The sequence below is a fragment of the Vipera ursinii genome, assembly GCF_947247035.1.
Source record: "Vipera ursinii genome assembly, chromosome: 11".
NCBI classification, from domain to species: domain Eukaryota; kingdom Metazoa; phylum Chordata; class Lepidosauria; order Squamata; family Viperidae; genus Vipera; species Vipera ursinii.
Window position 1 is genome coordinate 13,038,930 of NC_139524.1, and position 14,536 is coordinate 13,053,465.

The 14,536-nt window shown below is 40.9% G+C and overlaps 2 long non-coding RNA genes across 3 annotated transcripts in view; both read left to right on the forward strand.

The window, feature by feature from the left end:
* LOC310645575 overlaps positions 1 to 14,536 on the forward strand; it is a 590,514-nt gene that overhangs the window by 431,088 nt on the left and 144,890 nt on the right. The window lies entirely within an intron of this gene.
* Positions 16 to 4,624, forward strand: LOC310645578. The gene is made up of 3 exons (XR_014493534.1): positions 16 to 75; positions 1,736 to 1,792; positions 4,551 to 4,624. It is a non-coding gene; the product is annotated as an uncharacterized lncRNA (long non-coding RNA).

Sequence of the window (14,536 nt, forward strand, 5' to 3'; positions counted from 1 at the left end):
GGGAGAGAGGAGGGAGGGAGGGAGGGAATGGAGCGGCCGGCGGGGAAGCTGCACGTCGGAAAGGGGAGACAGGAGGTAGTCGCGGGCGCGTGAGCGGGTGCACCGCCTTACCCGAGTGCAAGAGCGTGGGCGGGCCGTCCCGATAGCCTCTCCCCTAGGAATAGGTGCCCGTGGCAAGAAATATATTGTGAGATGGTCTCACGAGGTCGATGGATGTTAAGGTGCTTCCAAGTGAAAGGCATAACGCGGAGATGCAATCAGATGAAGCTTTATTTAACGATAAAGTAAATAGAAAGAGTTTCCTGGCATGGAGGCCTCCATGCCTGGATTGTATGCTAGCAGAAGAGAGAACAGAGAGCAAGCAATCATAGCAAGGTCAGACTAGACTAGACAAAGAGCAGCCCCTTGAGCAGAGGTATTTATGTGGGGTCTCAGCCCCTCCCTAACCATAAAACTCTCTCGCCAATGGGGCTGCAGGGGCCAGGGACCCCTGACCCACCAGTGGGAGCAAAGAAGCCTCTTTGCTCCCATCTGATGACCTTTTTGGGGAACTGCCATGGCTGGCACAAAACATCTAACATTATATGTGCTTAGAGCTCAAAGCGTTGTTAAGAGACCTCCCACGCGCCCACTGTATGGTCTGTTTCCGTCGTTCCCCTCTGGGAGCAGGTTTCGAAGTGTTTCTGAAGTATTTCTAGCAGGACCACCGGATTCTGTAATAGCTTTGTTCCCTATGCCAGAGGGCTAATCCACATGGAGCCCCATGTCCATCTGTCCTGTTTGCCATCGTTCACTCCCTAGAGACTAAAATGGACAATGTGAAATTTGAGCGGGGCCCGAACAAGGAGTATATATCGGAGGTGGTGACCCTTTGAGAGCTGTATGCAACGAAATTTCATTTGGATGTATGCCGATTGATGTACATTTAAAGTGATAATAAAGTTATCATCATCATCAGAGGCCCCCAACCTTTCGGGGCACCAGGGGCCGGTTCCGTGGAGAGAGGTTTTTCCGTGGACCGGAGGATGCCTGGTTTTGTGTACTGCCTGCATCCCGCAGATGGGGCTTTGCTTGTTTGTGTGGACTGGTTGCCGGCATGCCCTGGCCCGGTACTGGTCCACGGACCTGGGATTGGGGCACCTCTGCCCTATATAAGAGCCTTGGTGGAGCAGTGGGCTAATGCCTCCTTAAGTAACACCAGCTGCCTGCAATTAGTGCAGGTTCGAGTCCCACCAGGCTCAAGGTTGACTCAGCCTTCCATCCTTCCGAGGTAGGTCAAATGAGGACCCAGATTGTTGGGGGCAATTAAGCTGACTTTGTAATAATGCCGCTTGGGTGTGTGTGTGAAAGCCCTAATAAGCAGGCAGATACATAGAATGAAGGCTACTGCTAAGTTTGTAAGCCGCCCTGAGTCTTCGGAGAAGGGCGGGATATAAATGGAATTAAAATAAATAAAAATAAAATAAATAATAAGCAGGCATATACATAGAATGAAGGCTACTGCTAAGCTTGTATGCCACCCTGAGTCTTCGGAGAAGGGCGGGATATAAATGGAATTAAAATAAATAAATAAAAAATAAAAATAAATACCATCTGTCTGGTAAACTCGCAAGATTCGTTTTTCTCACCATGCACGTGTATACATAACCTGAATTAGACTGTGTTGCTTCTCTGTCATATAATACAATGTGGGTATATGCATAATTCTGTGTTTATTTTTGGCATATTTATGTAGTGTATATCGGAGGTGGTGACCCTTTGAGAGCTGAATGCAACGAAATTTCATTTCAAGGTATGCCGATTAGTGTACATTCAAAGTGACAGTAAAGTTATTATTCTATTTGCCGGAGGAGCGTGGAGGTCCTGGAGGTGATCAGCTAAGCCAACAATGCTTTGGGTTCAACTCGGCTGAATACCGGACTGACACCTGATCTGTTTTCCATATAAATCACAGTTTATTTAGCTTTAGGCAGAATTCCTACCGCACGTTTACCCATTAGTGGGTTCTGTGTCCTGTAGTTTGTTTTCATGATGGCACAGAATCAGTCGTAGCCAGGCATTGTCTGACTAGGGCAATCCTGCACACCTTGCCTATCATCTGTGTGCTACATTGGAGTGAGCATATAACATCTGGATTATAAACCTGTTGCTGAACAGTTGGGATTTCTCCTGCTATAATCGGTCCATTGAATTAGTTCTAATCTTCAGTGCTCATCTCCTAAATTTTAGGCAGCCCCCGTTAAATTATTTAAAACCTTAAGGCAGTAAATAAAAAGCAGTAAGCCACAGTAGGTCTGACTCTGGAGGGGGCGGTTAGTAAATATCCACCGACGGTATGTAAATGCATATGTAATAGCTGAAAAAAACAAACTGCCATTTTTGCCAGCCGAGTTTTACAAAGAGGGAAGTAACCTCAATCGCAGTTTCTGCAGCCAAGTCTTTTGTTTGCCTCTAGGTCAGGAGAAGGCTACAGTAAATTAAATAAACATGTTCTTGAAGTATGCGTAAGTTTTCAACTGCAAAACCCGCTAGTAGGAACAGTCAAGTGGATGTTCCCGCCCTGTACATTTGGCTGCAGAAATCTACGTGCGCTTTCTGCCAAAAAGTCTTCTTTGCAAGGAAAGGATGCTGAGGGAAAAGTACCACGTTGGTCCTTGCAAAGATAAGGCTAAGACGCGGAAACGTCCCCTCTAAAATCCATGAAAGCAGGGCTAGCTGGGGAATTCTGGGAGTTGAAGTCCACAGGTCTTAAAAGTTGCCAAGGTTGGGGACCCCTGCATTAAAGCAAACCAAATTCTTCGGCTCATGGATCCCTACATGAAATTTCTGGTTGCTCATGGATTGCTCCAAATGTTTACTGTATGAAAATAATTAAATGTTACTTTAACTAGTACATAGAATAATAAGTTGGAAGGGAGCTTGGGGGGGTCTTCTAGTTCAACCCCTACTCAAGCAGGAGACCCTGTATTATTTCAGACGAGTGTTAATTTGTTTAATTGGATTTAGCATCACAAAAGCTATCAATTTTGGCTTATGCAACAAAATGGCTGGGATCATAGGACCCACAGCCAGTCCCAACATATGCATTGTGGCATGAATACAATGTTGGTCTTAACCATGGACTTTGCCCACATATTCCATACTTGAGAGTATATGTAATTTGTTGAGTGGATGGTGGCATACATTTCTCAGTGGATGACCTGCAATCATAACTGATATATTACTTCGAAATGTTTTCCATGAATTGTCACAACAGTGTTCTACAGCCAGCATCGGAATACTTTAACCAAAGAAAGGAGCATGAAATAAATCTGAGTGTAAACTCTGCAGCTGTGCAGACTGATTTCTCTTTGCATGACACACAGAGGAAGAAAACCTTTAAGGAGCTAGATTACCACTGTGCCATTTTTAATCCACCCACCCACGCACTCTATTTTGCTTTAACTTATCCCCTTATATAGAAAATGTATGTCCAGCCTCTCTGTTTCTAGACAGGTAAAGTCCTAACAACAACAACAATAATAATTATAAAAAAGGCTTCAAAATTACATGATATCTTAAGGTTGCTTTGAGACCCAGTGGAAAATCTGGCAGCTGAAATAAAAGTAAAATAATGATGAACATGTTTAAAGAGATATTTAAAAAAGAAAAACTTGGAAAGATTTGACCCCAAGTTTGGCCACCTCCATGATAGGAAGAGTACTGATGCTTTTAAAGTTTGGCGTTGAAGAACACTCCTGAGAATAGCATGGATGGCCAAGAATACAAGCTGAGGGATCATTGAACAAATCAACCTAAAATTCTCCCTCGAGGCAGAAATGATCAGGCTCAGATGACCCAATTTTGGATACATTACCCAGCTCTCTGGAGAAGACCATAATGCTGGGAACGGTGAAAGGAAATAGAAGAGGACAACCAACAGCAAGTTAAGAGTCTTGCAGCGGTGAAGAGTGCATGGTTGGAAGACCTGAAAGACCATGTTAGGGATATCATTGTGGTTGCTAGCAGTTAAAGAGAATGTGAAGGCCCATAATCAATCAATCAATCAATCAATCGTTACATAAGCCTGGTCAATGACCAAAGTCAACTATATGGATATAAGCTAATGGAACAATTATTGCACTGAGCTCAAATATTATTAAGAACAAGGTCTTAAAAATATATACTTGCCAATTTATGCATGTCTAATCAGAAATAAGTTCCACTGAGCTCTTGCAGCATGCAGGCAAACTCCTTAGGGAAAATTGGCTCTTTTCTCTTTTTAAACAGAGTTTGTGTTGTGTTGTGTTGTGTTGTGTTGTGTTCAGGTGATTGAAAGACTTCAAAGACCAAGTCAGGGTTAGATTACCATAGAGAAAATATACGGTCACTAAGAGTTGACAATGAGTTGATGATCGCACACATCAACCAATAAATGTCTATTCCTCTGTTCTGATCTGAGCTCTGAAGGAGCAATAGTTTTAGTTTCAATCATCAATCCAGGATGGATTTTTTTTTTAAATCAACTTGGTCGATCGTAAGTATTCATGTCTCTTGTTTGACTAATACAGAAAGGCAGAGATGCTACTTGCTTTCAGAAAAACTTGGAAGGAACTTTCAAGAATGGCGTGAATCTGGGAACCATCAGATAAATCTGCTGGTGAGGCAACAGGAAAGGTATGATGACTCATAGATGTTAAATATGGAGCTGTGCCACAAAAACGTTTGGTTAACAGAGGCCCATAAAAAGAATATTTAAAGAGGCAAAGCAAACACTCAGGCAGAATAGGATTATCAGTCAAAATTAGGTTGATATTAGCGGGCTAACTTTCTTTAAATAGGCTCGTAATTAACCTTTGGTGTTTATGCACAAATCTGCTATTCTTCTGAAGAAGACACACTGCTTAAAAGAAATGTATAAGGCACTAAGGTTTAGCAAAACCAAGAAAGAAATGGAGACGGGGAAATATTTGGAGAATCTGAAAGGGAAGATTTTAGATTTTCTTTAAATATATCAAAGAATAGTTTTAGGGCAATGAGTTTATAACACCGATTGGAGTAAAAAGAATGAGTAACGTATTTAGCTTCTTGCTTTTGACATCAATAGTATTATCATCACATTTAATGGACATAATCAAAAAAATCATAAAAATAGGGTTATTGACAGACCTTATAGCTGGTTCCTCAAATGGAAATTCCTTAATTTTAATAAAATCACATTCTGCAGCTTTAGCCAAGTTATGCCTCATGGCCTAGCCATTTTTAATTACCTATATATTTTCTTACATTTGTATCCTGGCTTTCCTCTAGAACAGGGGTAGGCAACCTCGGCTCTTTTATGACTCATGGACTTCAACTCCCAGAATTCCTGAGTCAGCTGACTCTAGAAGCTGAAAATAGTAAAAAAAAAAAATAGTAAATATGGTTCCTTCATCCTGGTTTCCCCCCACCTTTATGATAGCCTTTTCAAGTAGAACTAGCTAACTGCTACATGGTGCTCATACATCGCTTTAAGCCATGACCTATTAAGGAAGTGATGGTGGGTTTACTTGCACAACCAAACAAAACTCCGTCTGATTTAGTGGGTTGTAAAGACCCTAACCCTATTTCATGAATATCTTTGGTTTCCACCAGCTACTTCTCAGTCCTAGCCCAGTAATTTAAATGACACACCAAACTAAATTCATACCACAAAAACACAATTGATTTCTTCTGAGGCTTAGCATATGGTGTGACACAACCATGCAGCCAGTTTGATCTAGTGCAGGGGTGTCGAACGTCACACGCAGGCCACGCCGACCCCAGCTACGCAAAGGCAAAAAACATCTCGATAAGTCACACAATCAAGTTTGACACCCGTGATCTAGCGGTTAAGGCACCAGGCTAGAAAACGGGAGACTGTGAGTTCTAGTTCCCCTTCAGATGTGACAACCAGCAGGGTGTCTCTGGGCCAAACTCTCTTAGCCCAACACATCTCACGGGGTAGTTATTACGGGGGGAAAAGAGGAGGAGGAAGAAATTTTAGGCATGTTAGACAACTTGAGTTATTTGTCAAAATAAAGGCAGGAAATAAAGAAAAAGAAAAAAATTACGGTTTCTAATCCATTATTTAAAGCGTATGACAGTGTGGGAATCAGATTATGTTTTAGCGTGATATGCAACTTCAGTTGTATTAAACACGCCATGGTCCTAAGTCAGTTTACTAGATGTATTCAGAAGCAAAGAAATTGACTGTTTCTACGCAAATACGCTTTGGATGGTAAGGTTCATTCTTTACACTATTTTATTCTTTCCTTTAATTGTGATTCTGGTTGTGGGCTGTAGATGGCGGTGACTTTCTATAGTTATTACATTTGAGCCAGATTCTTCAGCCGTTTTGAATCCTCTGCAGGTTACTGAATAAAACTCTAGTTCTGTCGCTCGCCAAAAGTTATTAATCATAGGTACACATTTTTAAATGTATCAGACGTGGTTCCAGGGGGAGTTATACAGTTTTATTAAGTTATACACTTAGAATTTCAGGAATAAGAGAAAAACCTCATGGCACACTAAAAGCAAGCACTCTGCTTGAAAACCGCCGCTTTGAAGGTAAATACTTTAAAATTACTATAAAAATCAGCCATATGAAGGAGAATCTCTTTTACAACCGCTGCTGCTCTCTAAAACTTATGCCTTTTAATAAAATGTGTTAATCAGAAAAGGTTTTATCAGATTCTGGATTTCCTGCCACAGTAGTCTAGCACGGTTCTCCTATATTGTCTACAACAAGCATAAAAATCACTGTGGTAAAAAAAATAATAATCCAGCTTCAGAAGGATAGGATTGAGAATTAAGCAGAATGTTGTTACATACTCATTAACTAATACCGTCATTCTCTCTCTGTTGTTTTTAAAGAACAGGACACACCTTAAAAGTTGCTCAAGGGAGCAGCAGTTGCAACCTTGAGCCATCTTGAAGCAGTTGTATGTTGCGAGTTATCTGGTCACTGATCAAAATAAACATGATAATCCTGGAAACAACTGTATGCCTGGGCTCACACATTTCAACTAAGTTATAAGCTGATCAGCTTGGCTTGATATACGATCCCAGCCTGTTCTCATTTTTTTTTTTGTAAACTGTGGTTATAATGGGTTACCTCAATCTTTTTCAATAATTGCTTTGGCACGATTTAAAGAGGGATTTTTGCAAGATAACTAAGTTTACAGTGTTGTTGTGTTTCAGGTAATCTGGATTTAAGATTTGCTATTTAGTCCTGCTGTCCTCATCATTAAAAGTTCAGATGCCTTCAGAGTCAATACCAAATCATTTAAATCATCATCATCAAAAACTGGCTGCATTCTCATAACATGGTAAATCCATAAGCAACTGCAGTGGTTGAGTTGAATTCATCTAATACCCTCAGCTAAGAACTAGCCACATAATTCTTGAGCATCAATGTATGAACCTAAAATAATTCACACTGAATTCCAGTCATGTAAACTTGATTAAAACACAGAATGGAGGGCAACACATGAGGGCAGACCTGGTCTAACCTAGAAACTCAGCCAGCTCAAGTTAAATTCAGGTGGAGCGTAATGATTAGGAACAATGCTGAACAGCCAGAAATGCAGATTTCACTCCTTCATTGAAGTTGAACATTTCTTGAAGCATACCTCAGATCAATAAATCAAATGCCAGCTAACTTTGATGGCAAAAAAAGTTTGTTAGCCAATAAATTGATGTTTGTTCTCAGCCCATTATGAAGATGAGGTGAGCAGCTTGTGATTGTTTGGCTGCTTCTTGCAAGCATTCTGAAAAATAGGCACCAATTGCTTCTTTCGACATATTTTCCTTTTAATTCTCTTATCTTTTTTCCAAGGCACCTGGGAGGTTTTCTGCATTGCTTAAACAAGGCAAAATGTGATTTCAGTATGCACAAGGAGGTTCAACCATTGGCTGAAAGTGCAGAGGCAAATCCCATTTGGAATCATGGAGCTGTTTTTTGAGACTCAATGGAAAACACATCATAGAAATTTTGTGAGTATTATACCTCCAGCATGTCAAATTATCTATAACTACCTATTCACATTCCACATAACAAAGTATTTGGAGAGACTTCAGCATGTGGTATCTTTTCAAAAGTTGGCCATCCAACTAATTTTTATTCATCCAACACTATCCACCAGGAAAGATTCTGTCAGTGGATTCCATTCGTTTTAGCTGCATATATGCAGGATTTATTTATTTAGTCAATGACCAGTAACATTAAATAGTAAAAAGAGAGATAAAAGACAGGAAATTCAATCGGGACCAAGAAAGAGAAGTAAGTGCAGTTATATATTGGCAATTATAAACTAGATCAAATATGGTATACCCCAAACATCCTATTACAATAATACCATATTTATCTAACACTAATATAATAAAACTATACCCACCCCTGGTATACAGAATGCAAAAGGAATAATTCTATAGGAATGGGGAGGTCTGCTTGTCTTAGAGCACTAGAGAAGATACAGTAAACCTCAATTTATAACTATCCATTTAGCAACTGTTCAAAGTTACAACAGCACAGGAAAAAGTGACTTGTAACGAGTCTTCACAGTGTCATGTGATCAAAATCCAGATGTTTGCCAACTAGGGTATATTTATGATGTTTGCAGCATCCTAAGGTCACGTGATTGTCGTTTGCACCTTCCCAGCCAGCTTCTAACGAGCAAAGCCAACGCGGAAGCCAGATTCACTTAAAACAACTGTGTGATTCAGTTAACGACTCCAGCAAATCCCTTTAACCACTGCAAAAAAAAAAAAGGCCACGAAATTAAGCACAACTCACTTAACAGCCAACGGGCTTAGCGACGAGAATGGGCAGGTAAACTTAACAACCAACTTGGCAGTCAAACCGAATTGGCCAACCCTAACATTAAAAATTGCAGCACCTTTATCAGACTCACACAATTCCCTCCATCCAATACAACCTTCTTTCACTTGCTGCACAGAGGAAACGAGGGAGTCCAGCTCCCATCATCCTCAGCAAGACTGCTGGCCGAGGATGATGGGAATTGAGATCCAATACTTTTAACGGTGGACTGAAACCTTATCCTCCACCTATGACCTGATTTAACGCGAGGCGACTCATAATTCCGCTCCCTTTACAGCTGGAAAAAAAAGGCAAGCTGACTTAAGATATTCTAGATGTAACCGGTTTGATCTTGCAGATGCTCGGCCGGCTCCCCACGGCTAAGCCTCTGCGCCTGGCTCAGCACCCAGAGAATAATCCGATCCTATCACTTTTGAAAACGGCACACCGGGAAACACTCGGCTTGACAGTTACGGAAGACAGCCAGTAATCTGCCCTTACGTTCAGCCTGATGCTCCTGCTTCACGCTCTCTTCACATGCTCACCAGAGCCCTGTGCTCGGCATTTGCTCCCGGCCTGGTGTGTCAGAGTCTATCAGGTTTTCCTGAAACCACTCAACATCAGGATGACATGTGAAAACTAGCCAGTTTAACTACAACACTTTACACTTCACAGGCTTCCGCGATAGGAAGCCTGGCAGTTTACAGGGCTCGGGGAGAGAAGGCGAAGGACGCAGAGGGAATATATCCAAAGCAGACAAATCAGATTTCATCCTGAGTAGCATTTCTCATCTGAAAGAATGAAACTGTGGAGGTCATAGATTCTTAACAACATCCCGGGATCAGATATGGAGTGGGCTGAGGTCTTTTTGTATCTGCAGCCAGCTGAGGAGCCAATTTTTCTGGTGGTTTCTCCAAAATCTTCAGATGTGCTCCAGTTCCTCATAAACCGGGGTGAAGGTGGTGAGATGTTCTATTCCTCAAAAGAGAAGGGTACGCTGTATTTATATTTACACACAGACTTTATCAGGAGTAGGGAGTTCCTGAGCAGAATGAAATTAAAGAATATATTGCGCTGTTGAAATTTTCCCCCCAATAGTTAACATGTTATCTTCAAACTGAAACAATAAGAAAAACAGTGTGAAAACAGGGGAGAGTACCAACAAATGAGATTGTCCCAAAGATCCTTTTTCCAAAAGACAATTGGACTTTCCTGGGTTGTGTTTTTTTGTTTGTTTGTTTTCAGTTCAGAACTGAAGAAGCTTCTTGGATAAGAAGTGAAAGGTTTTCAAAGAAAAAAAAAACTACAGAAGTCCAATTGCCTTTTGGAAAAAGCACCTTTGGGACAACCACGCCCTGGATGATTGAGAATCTCCAAAGACAACAAATGAGATTAAAAAAATCAGAGATGGCGATTATGTCAGTTAAAATAGCAGCAAAGTACAGATAGATCTCAACTTAAGACCGTTTGTTTAGCAGCCATTTGAAGCTATGGTGGAAGCTGACCTTATGACCAGTTTTCAGATTTACATCTGTCTCCGTCTCCCTAGAATCACCATTTGAAGGCTTGGTAACTGGCATTTATTTATAATGGTTGCAGCATCCCGGGGTCACATGTTTGTCATTTACAACCTTCCCCGCTGGCTTTCACCAAGGGAAGTTAATGTTTCTAATTATCTGCTAATTTAGATATCCTGCAAAATTGAAATAGGGACCTTGTGCATGGAGAAACTCAAATCTGGATGCGATACAAATCCATGTATTAAGCTGTAGCCAAGGAATGGTTCCCAGTTTGATTCCAGCTTGATTTGAATGCTCTATCCGATTTTCTTTTAAGATACAAAGCTATTCTGGACATCAAAGAGTACTCCCATGACTTGGTTTAGCCATTCTTCCATTGACCTTTCCAGTAAAAAGCACGTAAGCTACCAATTAAGCTCCATCATTGAAAGAAAGAAGCAGGCATCATGCAAAGATGTTCTCCAAGCTAAATGGACTCCTTCTCTTCAACTTTCTCGCATAGGATTTGGTCTCTAGACTTCTTACCACACCCTGCTTAGCAAGACAGAGTTTGCAAAATTGTGTGTGATTTTAATACTCATACCTCTTACTGGCAGAAATTATATTGATCCACCCACCAGTTCCTTTGATTGCTATATATGCTCTCTCTTAATTTTACCAAAGAAAAGTAACATCAAAAGCCCGTGATCTTCATTTTAAACCTCAACTTGTTGCTTCACAAGTGAAAGTGAAACAAAAAAAAAATTGCAGCAGCAACCGGATTGCTGATTGACATCTTGACTCATCTCTCCTTTATATCATAATTATGGGTTAACATGATGGCTCAGCCCAGTCATGGGAGCTGGATAAAACAATCATGGTTTAGCACAAAGGGTAAACCCAGTTATCTCCAGTAATTCCAATTACAACAACCTATTTCACACATGCTAGACCAGAGGTCCCCAACCTTTTGGGCACCAGGGACAAGTTCCGTGGCGAAAGGTTTTTCCACGGACTAGAGGGGGCGTGGTTTTGCATACTGCCTGCATCCCATAGAGGGGGCTTTGCTTGTTTGTGTGGACTGGTTGCTGGCATGCCGTGGCCCGGTACAGGTCCATAGACCGGGGGTTGGAGACCCCTGTGCTAAACCATTAAGCATCCTTTACAAACCAAATTGATGGAGCTAATTAATCACCTTAAGCCAAAACCAAACCAAATCTACATTCCAATTATGCCCTTGGGATGTGTGTGTGTATGTGTATATGTGTGTGTGTGTATATATGTGTATATAGTGTGTAATATAAAGATATAGATATAGATATAGATAATTATTATGGAACACTGCAGGCTGACTTCTGAAGTCAGAGTTAAAAACATCCACGGGTGCCCAGCCTGAGTGTCTTAAATCCATTCATTCCACCTGACTTGCAAGAACACACAGCTGCTAAGGGTTAGCCTTCCTCTGGCTTTTGATAGCGAGCTATGCTTAACGTCCTCATCACTTTGATTAAAGCCTTGGTTTGGTTCTGAATGTCATGTACAGTATATCAGAGGAGATCAGTAACCCGTCAGAAAGTCAGATGACAAAGAAAACAATCAGAACATGCCCAGTTAAGCAGTGTTCCAGAAGGAGACAAGGCTCATGTAATGAGATATAATTTTGGAAAAATATCCATGAGGCCGCTCAAAGCTTGAACCATGCGGATTACATCTTAGCGGTTTAGAATTAATGAAAGCTTGGCAGACCAATTGCTAATCACGAGAGAACTGTTCATCTTAGGCCAGGGTCCTAATTAAAGTACACAAATTGGTGATCTTGGGTAATCGACCAATATAACTTACAGATCTGAAGCTTTAGAACGGTAAGATGAGCATGTACTTTAGAACATTTGGCACCAAGGTTTGCTCAATTCTGCCTTAATAGTCCAAGATCCATGTTCTTATTTACTTTAATCACTGTCTCCATACACATTTTCAACTTGTAAAATTACACAAATGCCGGTATTTGGATCATTAGATGAAATACGCATTGTTTCAACAGAATTATAATAGCATTAGCAATTATGGAATTATGCCCTTGTTATTGATCAGATTTCTTTCAGTTATTATAGCTTTAGAACTCTGGGGTTTTTTAGGGAAAGCAACACTAATTGCTGTCATATCCACAAAGGAGTACATATTTTTAAAGACAGGATCATCCAGAATTGATAAACTAATCAAATTATAATGTTTACAGCTTGACTTTGACTCTCACTGTCAAAGATTCTATGGACTTCCCAAAGTAGGCCATTCATTTAAATTATGGCTTTGCATGTTGCACCCCATGATTTTAAAATGGCAAGACTTCCATCCTTTGGCTGAAAGTTCCTCCTTGTGCCTCCAGTTTCTCAAAGTCACTGTTTCTGCTGCTTCCTTTTTTGTAAGGTTCAGACAGAGCTATTCAAGCAAACAGAAGCTGTTGTTAGTAATGCCCCCATTCTGTGTCTAAGGCTGTGATGCAGCTCTTTGAGCTGATGTGATCCGAAAGAGATCCTTTGCTCAAGGAAATCCAAATTCCCTTGCCCAGAAGACACTTCCACTTGGATTTTGTCAGTTGCTTTTACCCAAGGCAGATATTAGTCTACCTGGTGGGAAATATGTGGCCCATATGTTTCAGTTGTTCAAGGATACACCAAGGAGTTCCAAAGCGGCGATAAATCCATGTAGAACAGGGGTGTCAAACTGCCGACCCATGAGCCGGATGCCTCATTGGGAAGCCATGCCCGCTCCATTGCCGGCAATGGCGAAAAAGCACCAATATGTTGCACGACGTCATGTGACATCGTGAGTTTGACATGTCTGATATAGAATTAAGGACAAATACGTTCCAGCTGTTGAAATTAAAAACCCCTGTAAATAACATGCAGCAACAACAATAGCAGTGAAGTCTTTTTTCATTAAGTAGGGTTTTAGCAATTTAATCTTGTTCCACAGTATTAAGGGCAAGTGTTCTAGCAACTGACTTGGTTAAATTCTGCCCAGGATGCTACTTCACTGTGGTATTGGAAGCTGGGAGATTTCCACACTCTAGGTTTGTACATTGCAAGAAGACATGGTTTATTTCAATCATGCTGGTTAAATAAGCCCAGCTAGCCTCACCTGTGCTAAACGAAGAATAGGCCAGCTTTTGGGACTGAAGCCACCGTTGGAGTTGTGAAGGCATTAGGTAGGCACACTCACAAAATGACTGCCGCAGTTATTCACAAAATACCTTCCAAATATTGGCTTCATCACCAAATACCCATTTCTCAGAAAGTCTCTGCTGTGCCATTGCTGGTCCAATATATTACTGCCAACAAATATGGTGCTAAAGACTGGCACTTTGCTGCCGACTTGTAACAACCTGTAAGTGTAACAACTTCCTCTTTAATTATCTTTGTTGACTTTTTTTTAAAAAAAAAGGTCAGAACATAAAAAGTGATAGGACCCAAGTAAGCAGCCCACAATCCCTGTATTGTCCATCTCTGCCCTAAGGCATAATACACATAATTGCATGTTTAAGTATAGATAAATCAAACAAAGCCACTGTAAAATTGGGTTGGGGGACTTTGGCTCCAGATAAAGTCTAGGTGATGTTGGAGGCTTACATACATTGCAGTCAAAAAGCTAGAGGCTAGTTCAGAGAAATCATTGCAGAGGATGAGTTAGGAGTCATTCATTATTTGATCAGTGTCAGTCAAAGGAGTATCAGTCTGATTCTGGGCAATTAATAAATTGAGCATGAGATGGGGAAAGCAGGTTTTAATTATTGGGTGGGAAAGTTTCAGCAGCAAGTCAAAGGGAATGTAAATTAATTTATTTATTCTCTTCCAAGTGAAACCAGGAAGCACTTATCGCTATAGAAGAGAGCAGGCAGAGCTATGAAAGGTTGAGAAAACACGATGGATGACTTTTATGTTATTGTCGAAGGGGAAGTCAGCATGGAAAAGGTTGGGAAAAAATGGCCTTTGTGACTGTGTTCGCTCATAAATGAAGCCTGAAAGGCAGTGGCTTGATTAACAATCATTTATTTTATTCTATTAAAATAAGCTACAATTGGAAGGTCAGATACTAAAGCTGAAGCTCAAATACTTAGGCCACCAAATGAGAAGAGAGGACTCATTGGAAAAAAAACCCTCACGTTGGGAAGGGGACGGCAGAGGATGAGATGGTTAGATAGGGTCATTGACTCAATGAACAT